At 43.9% G+C, this 18,546-nt stretch overlaps 1 protein-coding gene across 1 annotated transcript in view; it reads left to right on the top strand.

The window, feature by feature from the left end:
- STK38L (serine/threonine kinase 38 like) overlaps positions 1–18,546 on the top strand; it is a 174,571-nt gene that overhangs the window by 46,584 nt on the left and 109,441 nt on the right. The window lies entirely within an intron of this gene.

The raw sequence follows: 18,546 nt of genomic DNA, 5'->3' as shown, positions 1-18,546 counted from the left end.
CAAGACCAAACTTTTCAATACCTCCCCTCCCCCAATGGCTCCTTCCTGAATGACGCTCACCTCAGTGAATGGTGATACCATTCTCCCTAGTTGCTCAGAACAAATACTTCCATGCTTCCTCTTTCTCTCACACCTTGTGACCAACCTGACAACAAGGCTATTATAACGTCTCCCTTCAAATACAGTGTCTTCTTACTACCCAGGCTAAGGCACCATCATCTCATATCTAGATGATTGTCACCCAACAACTCTCCATGCTCTCATTCTCACCCTTGCAATCCTTCTACACATAAATCAGGTAATGTCACTTCACTGTTCAACTCTCTCCAGTGGCTTATGGCTAATCTTAAACAAAATCCAAAGTCCTCATCACGCCTACAAGACTCTGTATGATCCGGCCCCTGCCTACTTCTCTGATCTCATTTCCTACCCTTTTTCCTTACACCTCTTGAGTCACACTTGCCTTCCTGCTCTCTTGGGAGCTCCCCAAGCATGTGCCTGCCTCAGGACATTTGCATATGCTCTTTCCTTTGCCTAGAATACTCTTCTCCCTAGATAGCCACACTATTTGTGTCCTCGCTCCATTCAGATCTTTGTCAAATACCATCTCCTCATCAAGGCCTTTCCTTACTATCCTATGTAAAAAAGCATTCCATCACTTCATTTTCTTTAGCGTGCGTATTATTACATGCCACTGTATTATATACTGTGTTGCTTATTGGTTTATTACCTGTCACTCCACTAGAATAGAAGCTGCATGTTCACTTGGTTTGTTTGTTTTTTCCCTCCTCCCTCTTAGAATCATGCTTGAAACCCTTTTTTTTTTTTTTTTAACTTTCTATGAAAATATGGGTCAAAGAATCACACATTCCAGATATGCTCCTGTTATCTCTTTGCTTCATGGGTCAGTTTATTTTTTTTTCAGACACCGAGTCCTTTTAGAGGTGATGATGTCATCCCTCAGTTTTTTTCTGCAAACAGTTTATGTTCTTTGCTATTTCTTAGGACTATTTACAGTTTCCTGTTGGATAGGATTTTGTCCTGTTGGAATTCTATTTACAATGATTTTCCCGTTAGTTTAAAATCTCACATAGACACACACAGAGGCTTTCTTTCCCACCATTCACCCATTTTTCAGCTATTTATTAGCTTTGGTTTCAGAGGCATTGTAGAGTGTATGACCTTCTAGCTCTGCCTCACTGATTGAGATGCTTATGCTACAAAGAAAAAAAGCCCTAAAAGGTCAAGTAACCACAGGAGAGCAGAACTTCAGTGTATATGGTACGGGAAGTCAGGCGCTCAGAACAAAGGTGGCTGCTGTGCTGGGTTGCGGTGGGCAGGGCTCCCTCTGTCTCTAGGATGGCTCTCCTGAGGTTGCAGTTTGCTGCAGCTGCAGTGTTTTGGGAGAGTGGAAGTCAGGAGTAGGCAGGATGGGGGCAGTAACTGGGAGGTGGGCCATCAGCAATCCCTATCCTGTCCTGGCGCAAGTGGTACTAGGGTATCTTAATTTCTTCCTTTTCTTTTCTTCTTCTTTTTTTCTTAAGCCTACAACCTAGATATCTGTTTGTTTTCTTTCTTTTTTTTTTTTTTTTGCGGTACATGGGCCTCTCACTGTTGTGGCCTCTCCCATTCCGGAGCACGGGCTCTGGATGCGCAGGCTCAGCGGCCATGGCTCATGGGCCCAGCTGCTCCGCGGCATGTGGGATCTTCCCGGACCGGGGCTCGAACCCGTGTCCCCTGCATTGGCAGGCGGACTCTCAACCACTGCGCCACCAGGGAAGCCCATCTGTTTGTTTATTAATTCAACATGTGGCTCTTGAGCAATATCTTTCCGTCAGGCACATCGATGAATGTCTTGTTTCCCAAAACCATATAAGAGTACTCTAGGACCCCATGTATTTAATTACCTCTTCCTGCATTCATCCTATAGTTGAAAAAACTTTGTCTACAAGATTGTATTTATTAAGTAACAATGTTTCTGTTTTCCATTGTTACAAATCACTTTCATATAGAATTCTCAAATGATACTTCTAATTGGCATGATATACCCAGAGAGATTAACTTAGTTGATATAATTTAAATCAAACACTAAGCAAATTGATATTTTAGTCTCAGCAGTCTTTCAGTTGGAGATTTCGTGATTTTATTTGTCTCTTGAAACATGGAAAATAGCTCAGAGATTTCCAATTTGCTTCTCCTTAGCAATTTCTCCCTTTTCTTTCTCTCTTTCCTCTCTCTGCTCCTCGCCTTTCCTCTCCTTGAAACTCATACTGTCTTACTAGCTCTCTTCTGTAAAGTAGAAGAAAATGCTGGCATGAGAATACATTCTTTAAAGAGCAAAGTGTATGACTGCAACAGAAAATCTGGGGCTGCTCAGGAAAAAAGGGGCAGTGTGGCCAGGGTGCCTCATTTGTTTGTTTTGTTTTATTTTATTTTTTTTATTGAAGTATAGTTGATTTCCAGTGCTGTGCCGGTCTCTACAGTACAGCAAAATGACTCAGTTATATTGGTTTGGCCAAAAAGTTCGTTCGGGTTTTTCTGTAACATCTTACATCTTCCGGAAAAACCCGAACGAACTTTTTGGCTAACCCAAAACATAGATATATATATATACATTCTGGGCTGCCTCGTTGAGCTTTACTCTGCAAGGCTGGCCATGACTAGTCTCCTTCCTTCTTCTCAATGCCAGTCTGACCATTGCAAGGACATAAGAGGTGGAGGGCGTGAGAAGTACTGCCAGGATGTAAGTCTGCCAAGTCTCAGAGTCTGTCTCTGCTTTCCCAAGCTCTTCTGTAGAGAGGCCCTGGTTCTTTCTTTTACTCATATTTTGTGCCTACTATGTGCCAAGTATTGGTGCTGTGCAAACAGTGATGATAAAAATAAAAACAGGAAGAAACACAAGCCATTGAAGGAATTGCAAGTGTGATGAGTGTTACCCCAAAACATATTGCAGATACCATGGAAGCACACAGTGAGGGGCTGATCTGCTTCCCTTTACCTGTAGGTTCAGCCCTGCCTACAATGTGAGCCCTTGCCCATCAGTTGGTGAACCTTCAGGATTAGAAAATGACCTAGAAAACCAGGCGCCTTGGACATCCATGTGGACCCACCAGATATCAGCCTGTCCCAGTCATCTGCCAGGTCAGCCCAGTAAGTTTGGGTGGATCTCCATTCCACTGTCCTGCAGTCTAGTACTTTGCTGGTGTTTGGATCCTTTCACCTTCTTAGCTCTTTCCAGGTCCCTCTCCTATAAGACTAAATCCTTTCTCTCATATCTTCAGCCACTGACTAGGTTCTGCTAGGACTGGAATGTTCTCCATCCACCTGACTTTGATTCTAGCCCGTCACGGGGACTCACGCTGTCATTCCCTCCCCTCTAGACTGGACCAACTTGCCCAAACCCAACCCAAGCTGGCCCTGAACCACAGATGGTTTCCAGAGCTGGTTTGATTGTCCCCTCTGTCCTTATTCTTCTGACTCCTTGTTTCTCTCTCAATCCTGTTTCATTTTGCTGTGACCCAACAGGCTCTGTGGCTAAGTCTGAGCTGTGACATTATTACCCAGAGTGCCCTGGGTTGGTTGATAATTGAACACCTATTGATTTGTCCTTTCTCCCTTGTATGCGGTGTAAGTATTGACCATTCATTCAACAAAAATTTTCTGAGAGTCCACCATCCACCAAAAATTATTCTGAGCACTGAGGAAACGCAAGTGAATTAAACAAGATCCCTGTCCTTCTAACCATGTCCATCCTGTATGTGCTCTCTGCGAACATCGATCTTTAAAATCAAACACACTCTGACATGAGATCAGTGGGTCTTCCACTTAATGACAAGACACACTGTACTTCCAACCCCCCCCCCAATTTTCCCAGATGATGGAGACAAGTATTGCCTTAATTCCATGCCTATCCCTTCCTCCGTCGAAAATGAATTCCCGGGACTTCCCTGGTGGTCCAGTGGCTAAGACTTTGCACTTCCACTTCAGGGGGCATGGGTTTGATCCCAGGCTGGGGAGCTAAGATCCTGCATGCCATGCAGCGTGGCCAAAAAAAAAAAAAAAAAAAGAAGGAAGGAAGGAAAAAAAAAAAAAAGAAAATGAATTCCCATTTGGACCATTTCCAAACCACCCTGCTGTAAGCATGACATCAGCTCACAAATCGCTACACCAAGTTTATAAACTACCACTGATAAATGAGGTTAAGACTTGGAAATCAAATAATTGCCCTTTGAGACTTGCAGACTAGACAACACAAATTGCTCATTGCTGGCAAAGAGATTCCAAGCTAATACATCTCATTGTGGAGGCTCTAACCATGCTATTTAAGGGAACACAATTGACTTTTGCTCGGATTAAAATCTATTATAATAACATGGATCATGTTTGATAAATATTCCCTTATTTCTCCTTCTAATAGGAATAGTAATTTGATGATACGCACACACACACACACGTTCTATATGGGGTGTGTATAGCTGTGAATGTATGTGTAATTTATGCAGTTTCTTTAGCTGTTTTCTTCTATGCTTTTCTCTCTTCCCAGCTTCAGAGTTTTCCTATTGACTATAATAATTACTGAACAAACAAAAATATTACTTATCTATCAAGAGCAATTACTACTAAGAAAAACTTTTAAAATCATGCCCTAGGACTGAACACTTTCCTTGAGCCTTGAGACAAATGTTGCCCCACATGCTGGCCAGGTAGCAAACCAGATGAGGTCAGGATGGTCTTCCTGATTCTTCCAGCAAGCAGAGGATGTGCCAGTGACGTGAGGCAGAGCAGGGCAGGCATCAGATGGGTGGAGTGGGGAAGTGACCATGTGGTGTGATGTGAGAGATTCCCACAAAAGGTACTGTATTGAGAAAGTCCTTCTCTTCTACAGGCAGAGCTGTGATTATTAGAATTAATGTGGGGTGAGCCTCACCATTCTTACTCTTCTTGTATCTGCCAACATATTCTTCAAACAGGAGATAAATCCAAGGAGGAGGCCTCTGTCCTCAGGTCCCTGGCCACTGGTTTGGAGCTAAGCATTGTCATAACCTGTTCTGGATCCCAGGCAACTGTCCCTGGCCTCCATAGATAGAATCCCTCTTCCTTCTTCCATCCTTGCTTTCACATTTAGCAGTGCCTTCCAAAGAGCAGGGCACCACATGAGACTCTGAAAACACAAAACCAAATAACATAGCTGTCCCTTCGCTCAAGGATCTGATGAGCATTTTTAAAAAAGAAAGAAACATGTAAAAAGAGTTGGAAATAGGGAGCTCCTTGTGGTGATGGAATAGTTCTGTGTCTTGACTGCAGTGGTGGGTCCACAAACACACACAGGTGATAAAATGGTATAGAACTACACACATTGTTCCCACGTCAATTTCCTGGTTTTAATATTGTACTACAGTTATATAAAATGTAACCATTGGGGGAAACTGGGTGAAGGGCACAGGGGACATCTCTGTACTGTCTTTGCAACTTTCTGTGACTCCATAATTATTTCAAAAAAAATTTTAAAGGATAGAAGAGATAGGTATCTCATTTTCATATTACACTCAAGAACATAGGTTAAGGAGAGTTTAATGAGTTGGCAAAAGCGATAGATTTGAGTGTGTGCATTAAGCAAATGCATATTTAGGTCTGGAGCTCAGCAGAGAAATCTGAGCTGTTTCTGTAGATGTAGAGGTCATCTCCCTTAGCATGGTGATAGAGGTGTGGAAGTGGATGAGAACACTGGTGGAGAGTGTTGAAGAGCAGAGGACAGCGTCATTTAAGAGATGAATAAAGACACTGAAGGGGGACTTCCCTGGTGGCGCAGTAGTTAAGAATCCGCCTGCCAGTGGAGGGAACATGGGTTCAATCTCTGATCTGGGAAGATCCCACATGCTGCGGAGCAACTAAGCCTGTGCGCCACAACTACTGAGCCCACGCACCTAGAGCCCTACTGAGCCCGCACACCTAGAGCCCGTGCTCCGCAACAAGAGAAGCCCCCGCTCACCACAACTAGAGAAAGCCTGCACACAGCAGTGAAGACCCAACCCAGCCAAAAATAAATAAATTAAATAAATAAATTTTAAAAACCAAAGAATGACACCCTTAAAAAAAAAAAAAAAAGACACTGAATGGATATGAACAGAGAGAAAGGAGCAAGACCAAAAGAATTAGATATCTTGGAAGCCCAGGGAGAAACTAATATGCAGAGTCAAATGCTGCTGAGATGGCAAGAGAGATAAGGACTGGCATCCTCTGACTTTTGTCACAAGAAGGCCATTTGTGACCCTGGTGAGAGCAGTTACTATGGAGCAGGAAGAAGTGGAAGGGAGGAGAGAGACTGGAGGTCACGTGAATAAGATGCTCTTTCAATAAATCTGGTGTGAAGAGGAGGAAAGAGACAGGACCGTAGATGGAATGGGAGGTGAGTTCTAGGGAAGGGTGTTTGCCTTCCCTAGATGGGAGGGAGGAGGCAAGGGAGACAGAGTTTGGAGACTCATGAGAGAGAAAAAGCAATCAATTGAGGAGAGTCACCAAGAAGACGAAGGGAATGTTAAGAACAGGCAGAGAGGGAAGCAGCTGCATAGCACAGGGAGATCAGCTCTGTGCTCTGTGACCACCTAGAGGGGTGGGATAGGGAGGGTGGGAGGGAGATGCAAGAGGGAGGGGATATGGGGATGTATGTATACGTATAGCTGATTCACTTTGTTATACAGCAGAAACTAACACCATTGTAAAGCAATTATACTCCAATGAAGATGTTAAAAAAAAAAAAAAACAGGCAGAGATGTTGGCCTTTGATGGGGGAGAGATGCCTCTTATTAAAGAGGAGAGAAGAGAGATGTGATGGGTGTAGACGTAGATGGAGTGGTAGAATTGTCAGCAGAAATTTGATGAGTTCTTTCTGATAACTTCAATGTTTCTCTGTGAACTAGAAGGCAAGGTCATCTGCTGAGAGTGAGGGGACAACAAACAGCGTCAGAGGTTTGAAGTGACAAGGAATTTTGAAATGGTTGTAGGGAGGGAAGACGAAGGGGACTAAGATATCAGGGCAAAGATGCTGGGCCACACTGAGGCTGCAGCATATGCGGTTGGTGACCCACCAACATCCCCTGAGACTCACAGTTCTGGTGCACACGTGCTGATAACTTTCTACCACAAACACCTACAACTCTGCCCGAGGGTGTTCTCTGGCTAGGAGCTTGCGTGACCTGTTCATGAGGCCGCCTGGAATGAGAGGGACTTCATGCCCCTGAGAGCAGTCCTCAACCAAAGGCAGAGAGGAAGGAGTGGCTCTACACAGTCTCTTGGAGCTCCCGGTGGAACTGAGCTTCAGTTGCCCATGGTGGTAATCTGCTCATTAACATGCCCTGTGTTGGGCCCTCTCCCCCAGCCCCACTTCCCTCTCTCTCTATTTCTATCCCTCTCTCCCTCTTTCTCTCCTCTTCTTGCTCCCCACTTCATTCCTCTACTTGGGATTATCTCCAAATAAACCATTTGCATCCAAATCTTTGATTCAGGCTCTGCCTTTGTGGGAACTGAACTCATGACAAGGGCCCAGCTGAAATTAGTGAATCAATGAATAGTGACACCTGGCCTTCCAGGGTGTGATACTCTAGTGTTACTTGGTAGCCAGGGTATGAAGAAAACAACAAGAACAGATAATCCAAACCACAAAGGGCAGGAGATTTTGCAGCAGGTATGGGGAGAATAATGAGGTAAAGGAGTTTAAAATATGGGCAAGAGAATGTTTGAAATGGTCAATCATTAAGTCTACAATGACTAGAGGGGTGCCTAGAAGATCTGAAGCAAAAGAAAAACAAATGTATCATGAGAATCGAGCAGGCTAGTTGAGACGAAAAGAGGATGTGGTCAGAGAGAGGGATGCTTTAGTAATTTTAGAGATGGGGCAATTGGTGCAGACCATGGCCAAGAAAGTAGGTGACGACAGAGTAACATCTACCGTATTGTATTGTAAATGAGGAATTCGAGAATTCCTGAGACTGGAAAGGGTATGGGTTGTCAATACAGATATTTAAGTCACCTTGGATGATAGTCAATTGGAAGACGATGAGCTAAGTGCCAAAGTCTATGATTAATAAGGGGAGATTTATCGGAAACTGCTGATGAGGAAGGCTAGTGGTTGATATGACTGGATGGCATGATCCTCAGAGAATCAATAATTGAAGTCATCTTTCTGTGTCAATATAGATTTACATCATTCTTTATAGTTTTTATAAATTTATTTATTTATTTTTGGCTGTGTTGGGTCTTCGTTGCTGCGTATGGGCTTTCTCTAGTTGCGGCGAACGGGGGCTACTCTTCGTTGCTGTGCACGGGCTTCTCATTGTGGCGGCTTCTCTTGTTGCAGAGCACAGGCTCTAGGCCCGCGGGCTTCAGTAGTTGTGGCTCACAGGCTTTCGAGTGCAGGCTTAGTAGCTGTGGCACATGGGCTTAGTTGCTGCACGGCATGTGGGATCTTCCCGGGCCAGGGCTTGAACCAGTGTCCCCTGCATTGGCAGGCAGATTCTTAACCACTGCATCACCAGGGAAGTCCCAGATTTACATCATTCTTTTTAAGAGCTATAGAGTAGTCCAGGGATGCATGTAACCACAACTACTTAAATAGCCCCTACGGAGGAACATTAAAGTTGTTTCTCATTTTTCAAAATGGTAAAGTCTGAATACATCTTTTCAAATGTGTGTAATAATCTCTTTGGATTAAAGTCCCACATGCAGAATTGTTGCATCAAAGAGTATATACATCTTATTCTTTGATACTTCTTGTCAGATTGCCCTCTGGGAAAGTTGTACTATTTTACATGCCCACAAAAAAAAAGCACGAAGTACACCTTTCTTCCAACCTCGTCAATTTGTGAGTTTCAGCAATTAAAAATTTGCCAATCTGACAGTGAAAATTATCTTGTTATTGTTTCAACTTGCCTTTTTTTTTTTTGCGGTACGCAGGCCTCTCACTGTTGTGGCCTCTCTCGTTGCGGAGCACAGGCTCCAGGTGCACAGGCTCAGCGGCATGGCTCATGGGCAGGGCCGCTCCGCGGCATGTGGGATCTTCCCAGACCGGGGCACGAACCTGTGTCCCCTGCATCGGCAGGCGGACTCTCAACCACTGCGCCACCAGGGAAGCCCTCAACTTGCCTTTTTGAATATTAGTGAAGTTGAACATTTTTTCATATATTTATTGCCCATTTGCATTTTAATTACCTGTTTGTGACTTTTGCCCATTTTTTTCTGTTGAAGTTTTAATTTTTCATGCTTTGTATGAGCTCTTTTAATATTATGAATAGAAAGCCTTTGCCTCACATTATCCTTATTATTTTCCTGATTGTCACTTATGTTTCAAACTTATATGTGATTTAAAAATTTTTGCCACACAGAAGTTTCCAATTGTTTGTACTCAACATTATTTACTTATTGTTTTTCCTATTTTAAAGTTATTTTTATGTTTAAAATGTTTACATTAAATCTTTGGCCTGTCTGTATTTATTTAGATGCAGTGAAGTAATGAGCTAGTATTTTTTACCCTAATTACAAGTCAATTTACCCAACATTTTAAAATGATCCATTCTTGGGACTTCCCTGGCGGTCCAGTGGTTAAGACTCCATGCTTCCAATGCAGCAGACGCAGGTTCCATCCCTGGTCAGGGAACTAGGATCCCACATGCCTCGCAGCATGGCCAAAAAATAAAATGATCCATTACTTTCTTCAATGGTTTGAATATCACTTTTTGTCACATACTCACATAACTAGGGCCCAGTTCTTTCCCATCTCCCTGCCCACTGTGGCTCTGTGCTAGCGTCAGAGTATGAGACCCAGCCCAGCCCCTAATTCATACACAGACTTGGTGACGGGCATCTCAGATGGGGTCCAGGAAGTGGGGGAAGAGGGTGGAATGGAGGCGGCGTTGCAGCAACGCTTGGAGAACAAGACTCTGACTCATGCAGTGACTGGAAAATTGATGGGCGGCTCCTTCGAAAGACAAAAATAAATGGGGCTCTAACAGCACAGTGGCAGACTGCCTGGGCACTTATTCTCTGGACTGCAGTGCTGGGATGATGGCTCCTCTATTCTGGCCGTTGCTTCAGGCACTGGCCCGATGCCCATTTGCAGCAGAACTGCACCGTGATCGCCCAGGTTCATGGTGCTCAGGACCTCCAGGGTGAATGCCGATCTCCGACTGGTATCAGAAGGCACACCCAGATTCTGGTGTCCCCTATACCCAGACCCTGATCTTGATCATTTTCCCTCCCTCTCTTTCTGCTTCAGGGTGCCAGTGCCTCTCTTTTGCACACCCACCTTAAATGGACTGACTGCTCCCTCTTTGGGGACAATGGGGGTATGACTTCTCTTTGAAGAGGGGCTACCCTACAACTTTGAATACAACCTTATATTGGGTTGGCCAAAAAGTTCGTTCGGGTTCTTTAAGCTGTTACAGGAAAAGCCGAACGAACTTTTGGGCCAACCCAATTAAAACACGGCATTCCTAAATCCTCACACTACCTCTCCTAAGTATAGCTTCCTTAAATCCTTACACAAGCACCCCCTTCAAAGGGGAGTTATTCTTCATGTTTCAAAGGTAAAAATAAAGGAGCCAAAAATGCTTTTTAACATTTATTTTATTGAAGTATAGTTGATTTACGATGTTGTGTTCATTTCTGCTGTCCAGCAAAGTGATTTAGTTATTCATGAATAACTTTCTTTTCATATTCTTTTCCATTATGGTTTATCATAGGATTTTTTTTTTTTTTTTTTTTTTTGGTACGTGGGCCTCTCACTGTTGTGGCCTCTCCCGCTGCGTAGCACAGGCTCTGGACGCACAGGCTCAGTGGCCATGGCTCACTGGCCCAGCCGCTCCGCGGCATGTGGGATCTTCCTGGACCGGAGCACGAACCTGTGTCTCCTGCATCGGCAGGCAGACTCTCAACCACTGCGCCACCAGGGAAGCCCTATCATAGGATGTTGAATATAGGTCCCTGTTCTGTACAGTAGGACCTTGTTTTCTATCCATTCTCTATATAATAGTTTGCATCTGCTCATCCCACACTCCCAGTCCATCCCTCCCCTCCCCCCTCCCCCTTGGCAACCACAGGTCTGTTCTCTATGTCTGTGAGTCTGTTTCTGTTTTGTAGATAAGTTCATTTGTGTCACATTTTAGCTTCCACATATAAGTGATATCATATGGTATTTGAAGGAGATAAAAAAGTTTCATCTCTGTCAAGGCATTCTGCTATGTAAATTCTTGATTAAGTAATTGATTAATTAATTAATTCTTGATTTTTTTCAAGTATCACAATGTTTATTGATAGATACAAGTATATAAAATCAGGGCATGAACAGGACTTGATAAATTAAGTAGGACCAATTCAAATTCTCACCATTTGTTTCACACCCACAAAGACCACTTCAAGGGCATTTACGATCTCTCAAAACTGATCAGTTTTGTGCAAGTAAACCATGTTTCTTTTAAAAAGACTTGTGCACTTGCCCAGGCTCAAGGATATTAAAATCTAGCACATAAAGCCCATTGCCAGAGGTAGAAATACAGGCAATATACTATTACAGCAACAACCATCAATTACAGTTAAGAATTTTTCTGTAGCAACCAAATGGATAATCAAATATTGCAACAACTCAAGTATTACTGAGCAAAGTGCATTTCTACAGTATTCAGTGTTGCTATTCAGTTTTCTAACTTAAAACAGCCTATGATAACTGGCAGCAAAGAAGGTCCTTGCAATAGACTGCCTCTGCTTGAGAACTTATGATGTAATTATTACATGCTGCTAATATGCAATAATTACATCTTTGTAAGTGGGAGAGACAAGCATGCACAGACCTTCATCATTGCTGCTCCTTGAATCACTCCAGGAGCCTCAGAAGCTAATGATGCTTCTGCTGTTGCTCCGCCCATGGAGTTTGCTGCTGGCCTCTCCGCTCCCAGAGATGTCCCTATGGCTCCGGTACCGGAAGTCGGCTGTCCATCCCTAGAGTCCTTTGAATTCAGCCATTGTTGCCATTCCTGCTACTGTCTTCCATCACCAAGCCCAAGCTACCACTGAGCCTTCACTTTTTTTTTTTTGCACGGTACGCAGGCCTCTCACTGTGGTGGCCTCTCCCGTTGCGGAGCACAGGCTCCGGACGCTCAGGCTCAGCGGCCATGGCTCACGGGCCCAGCCGCTCCGCAGCATGTGGGATCTTCCCGGACCGGGGCACGAACCCGTGTCCCCTGCATCGGCAGGCGGACTCTCAACCACTGCGCCACCAGGGAAGCCCCTGAGCCTTCACTTTTACTGATGCTGGAAGTCTCGCTTTTGGAGAAGAGATAGCCTGCCTACCTCACCTCCTTCTGGGTGGGCCAGGGCTGCCAGAGATGCTTGTGCAGGTGGGACCCTGCCCAAGGGTGCCTGGCTGAGGGGTACGTGGAAGCTGAAATTCAGCACTCAACACGGGAGTCCTGGCAGGGTGCTAGGGAGGTGGGTGGGCGCTGGGTCTGCCTCAACGAAGGTGTGCCTTTGTGATTTAGACAAAGACACTGCATGGGCTGGCAGCAGTCCTGGGCAGGGATTGGAGAAACCTTAAGGCACTCTGTAGTTATAGTCTTTCATATTAGGAAAACAGACCAGACCCCTCCCAGTATGCTCCATTTCAGGTGCTACACATGTTAGGTGCTTCTTGTCAGTTTCTCTCAAAGCCCTTTGATGGGAAGCCTACTGTCACTGACTATAGTTAAACATTTCACCTCTCCCTACCTTTAGCTGAAGCTACTATGATGAAAGTCTCTTCTCTGAGGTCAAGTATCCAGGGTAAGTCTCTTCACTAGCCCTGTTTTGTCTTTCCAGAATCTTAGGGATTTGTTTGTAAATAGGACAGTGCATGCCCTCAAAAAAAAGCAAAGAACATTGATGGAGTTGTTAACCCAATAACCTTCCAGCCCCCTTCTCCTAGGATCTGTCTCTCCTCCATCCTCTCTCCCTCTTTACCCTCATGGCTAGGTCAAGAGTATCATTTTCTTATATGACACATCTCCTGTTAGGTTTGATCCAACCTGGGCCCAAAGGATTTCCCTGGGGTTTTTCTAATTAAAATTGAGACACTGTCCCTCTTTAGGAATAGATCTGTAAGATTTGAAAGAGGGGGGAAAAAGGAGATGTGTAAGGTTAGGTTTCCTCCTGGTAGAGTAGATTGATCTATTGAGATTGAGGGTAGCATGTGGAGAGAAGCAGAGATTCCAAATGGAGAAGGAGAGAGTTCTGGTAGCTTTCCAGTCCCTGGTTCCCATTGTTTCAGAAGCTCTGCTGCATCCTATTTTCCCCCATCATTTGGTTATTTACCTCCTTGGATTTTGTGAACCAGCAACCCTTGCTGCCCATCCCCTTCTCTTAGGCAAATTCAAGCTGTGTTTCTATCGTCTTGCAACCAATACCTTTATTTACACAAAGGCAAATAAAGTACTTAGAGATGCTTTGTTTTTCAAGTTAGTTTCTACTGGGTCTGAACTATAAATATTACTTCACACGGATGAAAACCAGAGGCCTATTGGATCACCTGTCACTTGGATTGCTAAATGGGATTCATTATCTGCTGAAGTTTAACAGTAAAGAGTTAAGGAAATAAAGTCCAGAAGGGTGTTCCAGTTTACAATAATGTTAATTTCCTGAGAACATTGCTTGACCCCAGACAAGCCATTTACTTTTTCAAGAGAATTGTTTTGTCTTGTGTTTTTTTAAAACAACAGAGCGCTATTGTATATAAGCATTCTTGAGATGACTTCCTTTTTGTACACATATATGAACAAATGAAACAGAGATATAAGCAGAAAAAACAGGGTTGAAAACGTGTATGCATGAAGCATAGTATGAAGAATCTCTGCTGAGGGATTGCCCGAGGTTTCATAAGATCAATGTATTGTAAACCTATTTTTCATGTTTGTCTTAGTGACATTCATTCAATTGCCCTTTATCAATACCTGATTTGGGAAAACTCCATGGAGGCTGCAAGGTTAGACAAAAGGTTCCTTACCACAGGGTGTTGATAACCCGAGTCTGGAAGTACACTCATGAAAAGAAATTAATGCAAGGGCAATTGAAATAGACGTTGTGACAGAGAGAATGAAGTATTCTGGAGGCTTTGGGGGAGGAGAGACTAACTCCCGCTGGGGTGGACACAAATGGCAGGTTCCTATTATCCAAGTTCAGAGAAAATTATCTACGAATCTAAAATGTCAGGTCATTATTTTTCAGTGATAATTAGACACTTTCTAGACATTTTGGCTGTAGATGAATTTCCTACAGGGCCCTTAGCTGACACCTGACACTTCCCGAACTGAGATTCTATTTTATGATGAATATTCCTCTTCACAATTCTAATGCTTGCAGATTTTATAAGGTGAGAGGGAAAACAGTGAGTGGTTTAATGGATTAAGTCCAAAGGGCACATCTCTTTTCTTACTAAAAATGGATAAGGATTAGCAAGACTTTTTTAGTAAAGGGCCAGATAATAGATATTTTCGGCTTTGCAGGCTTTATATTTCTGTCACAACTACCTAACACTGTTGTTTTAGAGTGAAAGCAGCCATAGACAGTGCATAAATGACAAACATGACTGTGTCCCAATAAAACTTTATTTACAAAAACCGGTAGAGGGCTGAATTTAGCTCACAGGCTGCCGTTTGCTGACATTTGAACTAAAAGAAAGAGGAAAGGTTATGAGCATTTAAGAAAAAGAATCTACTAACACTGTGTTGTGCATTGTGGAGAAATATGAAAATGCAAAATGTATAGACAGTCTCAAGTTCAGTACCGTGGAGGGAACCTGTAAGCAGATAAACAGAATACGATGTGAAATGCGGTGTCCTCAGTGAGGACCAAATATTTCTGGCTTAGAAAGGCTGGAAGGTATAGGATCAGCTCATCTGGAAAGAGGGAAAGGGATTGTAGGCAGGAGGAGCCATGTGAGAAAATGAACAGAGACAGGGAGCACAAGGGGGGGAAGAGGGGACACTGAGAAGTAAAGTCTGATACGTAGCTGTGGGCCTCACCTCGTTTCCTGTCTTTGCCTTTCTCAGAGCTGCACAGCTGGGTGCCTACTCTAGGATTAGTCTCCCTCAGCACATAGTTTAGCAGCTGTAGCCTCACCAAGGTGGCTTGGAATGAAGTCATGCTCCTGGGACCCAGTGCCTGGTGGTATCAGCACTGGTCTCCTGCAGTCGTGCCCTCTGAGATTCCTTCACCACAGCATTTTCCATGCCTTGTGTTTTCTTTTTCTTTCATAGACATTCAGTTTTGTCTAGTTTCTCCTCCTGAGTCTCCCTGACTGGTACCCAAGTGCCTCTTTAGGACTAGGACCTCGGTACACAGACAAGTACCTCCCAGCCTTTCCTTCCAGGAGCTGGATCTCGCTCCCCAAACTCTGCTCAGAGCTGTTAAGTCTGCTGTATCAGGGCAGATATCCAGATAATTGACCAGTGTCCCATCTGACTTCCCAGCTATACTAGCCCAGTCTCTGCTCATGAGGTCATCATATCCAAGCTGGGTTTGCCCACTGAATATTGAACTTTGGACCACCTTTTCTTTCTTTTTTTTTTTTTTTTTTGCAGTACGCGGGCATCTCACTGTTGTGGCCTCTCCAGTTGCGGACCACAGACAGGCTCCGGACGCACAGGCCCAGCGGCCGTGACTCACGGGCCCAGCTGCTCCACGGCACGTGGGACCTCCCGGACCGGGGCACGAACCCGTGTCCCCTGCATCGGCAGGCTGACTCTCAACCACTGCGCCACCAGGGAAGCCCTGCTCTTTTCTTTAGCCAAGTCTTTCCCTGGCCTCTGTCCAGGCCAAAGAAGCCAGTCTTCATCCGTTCTGGCTTATTGCGTTTTCTTGTGGGCCTTCTGTTGCAGGGACTTCCCTCACCCTGTGCCTGAGCCCACCTGAGCTAGTGCACTGTCACAAGCCTCAGCTTGAAATGGGCCGTGCTGAGACAAGGGCAGCTTTCGAGCCATCCTTTGATTCCCTTGTTGCCAGTCCACAGTCAAGATTCCCATCTGTCCAGTTAAAAAAGATAAAAAGTCTCCATTGATGGGATGCAAGCAGATTTTATCTACAGTTATTGGTAGAGGCCCTCTGGAGCTGTTTTGAGAAGGATTGTGGGGATGCATTTGGCCTTGATGAGAAGAAGTAACATGATTAATTAGCAATAAATCCAGTTTACCTACCTGAGATCCGGTCCCCATCGAAGAACTACCTGGAGAGAAACTATAGGGTTGTCAGCCTCTGCTTTAAGACCTTTGTCACCAGACCTCGTGGAAGGATGGCGACAGGCATGGATACCTGAGAGAGGTTCCTAGATGAAGAGGAAAGTACCCATCTCTGTTCACTTGGATCCTATCCACTGTCATGCTCTTGCCAACTCCAAGTACCCACCATCTACCTGCTCTGCTAGATATTTGACAGATGTCGGATATTTGGAGTACTGTGTTCTGGAGCGTTTAGAGACCACATTCAGACTTTTCAGAAAAGGCCACCATGATGGATTAGCAATGTCTGCCATGGGCCGGGAGGAAGGATGGGGAGAATAATGGCATGCGTGCCACATATTTCCATCCCTGATCCAGACCAAGAGGGTGGTACCCTGAGTTGCGTATGTTGGGAGAGGGGCAGGATGCTGCAGCAGGGCCTCAGGGAGCGCTGGCAGCATCTGCTGTGTGGTCTCAGGACCTCTGTGTGAATCACGAGCACCTCAACCAGACCACAAGAGTATTTACCTCCTGAGAGCCTGCAGAAGGTCCCTGGGATTATCAGTTGAGACCATCTTGAAATATAGTCTAGGAAGATCAATTCTAATAACAAGATTAATCTTCCTCTCTTAGCACTTTTATTGCAGGTGGGCCTAAATGCCTTTTGTAGCCTAGCATAACCAGCCTGAAAAGACTCTGCATTGATATTCTCCCAATGTCACCTACATCTCATAGGTATCCTTGCTTAGGTGACTACCTTGAAATCTCAAAAATGCTAAAGCAAAGGGGTACAATGTGAAAAACCCAGTCATCACTGAGTGAGGCCATAGTCCACAGGATGGTCCAGGGCAGCGGTCCCCAACCTTTTTGGCACCAAGGACTGGTTTCATGGAAGAAAATTTTTCCACTGACCCGGAGTGGGGGTGGGGTGAGGGGATGGTTTCAGGATGATTCAAGGGCATTATATTTATTGTGCACTTTATTTCTATTATTATTACATTGTAATATATAATGAAATAATTATACAACTCACCATAATGCAGAATCAGTGGGAGCCCTGAGCTTGTTTTCAGTTGCCACTCACTGATAGGGTTTTTTTTTTTTTACATTAATATTTGTATTTTTTATTTTGTTCAGAAGTCTGTTCAAAATTATTAATTATTTAGAAAATCACATCACCAGTGACAACTGTAGTATGTGGTATCAGTCTGTATTTATAGTTGTCATATTCATGGTGATCCATGTATAGGTCCAAACATTTTGACTGCTTCAAGTAGCCATGCTCCAGTTACATTAACATTTTTATATCCTGTGGAACACTAGGCTTTTTTTTTTCACATCTTTATTGGAGTATAATTGCTTTACAATGGTGTGTTAGTTTCTGCTGTATAACAAAGTGAATCAGTTATACATATACATATGTTCCCATATCTCTTCCCTCCTGCGTCTCCCTCCCTCCCACCCTCCCTATCCCACCCCTCTAGGTGGTCACAAAGCACCGAGCTGATCTCCCTGTGCTATATGGCTGCTTCCCACTAGCTATCTATTTTACGTTTGGTAGTGTATATATGTCCATGCCACTCTCTCACTTCCTATCTTTTTAATCAAAATAGCCATGAAGAAAGTAACTCTTTAAGCTTGGTAGTTTATAGTGGAGTAGATGAATTCTGATCCTTGCAGGTGAGACGTTTCTAAAGAACGAAAATATTAGCTTTCAGGTGGACAGAAAGGAAGGAAGTCTGTAAAAAGAAAAATGTGGCAGTTGGTGGGCAACAAACATAATCTTTGCCTAGTTCATTAATTACTAGGGCCCACTCTGTTGGTCACTATTGCTGATTAATTGTAACGGCTCTCTTGCTAAGCCATCCTGTTTATTCCAAGAAGATAAAATCCCGTGTGTAATCAGTGAGCAATCTCCCGTTCACATTTCAATTTTCAGTGAAATAATTCAATCACAGGATTAAAAATAATCGAATAATAATGGTTTATATTGAAAGGCAATAGCTCCCTGCCCCACTCCACCAAAACCCAAGAGGAACCTTTTAAAATAATATATACATATATTTAACTATTTGTAATTTATCAATGTTAAACATGGTATGTTGACATCCTATTACAATGGATGATGAAACAGCTCACTTCCCCATACCTTCCTCTATTTCCCCTCTGCTTTCCTTTTAATATAATTACATCACCATTTTTGTTCCTGTACTTGTTACCTTAAAATTAATTATTAAAACCCAGAGTTAAGTACTATAAAAGCAGTGAGGTAGAAGACATTTTACATAGGGAGGTGGACCCAAAGATTTAGGCTATA

Source organism: Globicephala melas, chromosome 10 (genome assembly GCF_963455315.2).
Source record: "Globicephala melas chromosome 10, mGloMel1.2, whole genome shotgun sequence".
Taxonomy (NCBI): Eukaryota; Metazoa; Chordata; class Mammalia; order Artiodactyla; family Delphinidae; genus Globicephala; species Globicephala melas.
This window is presented reverse-complemented; position numbering and strand designations above follow the sequence as displayed.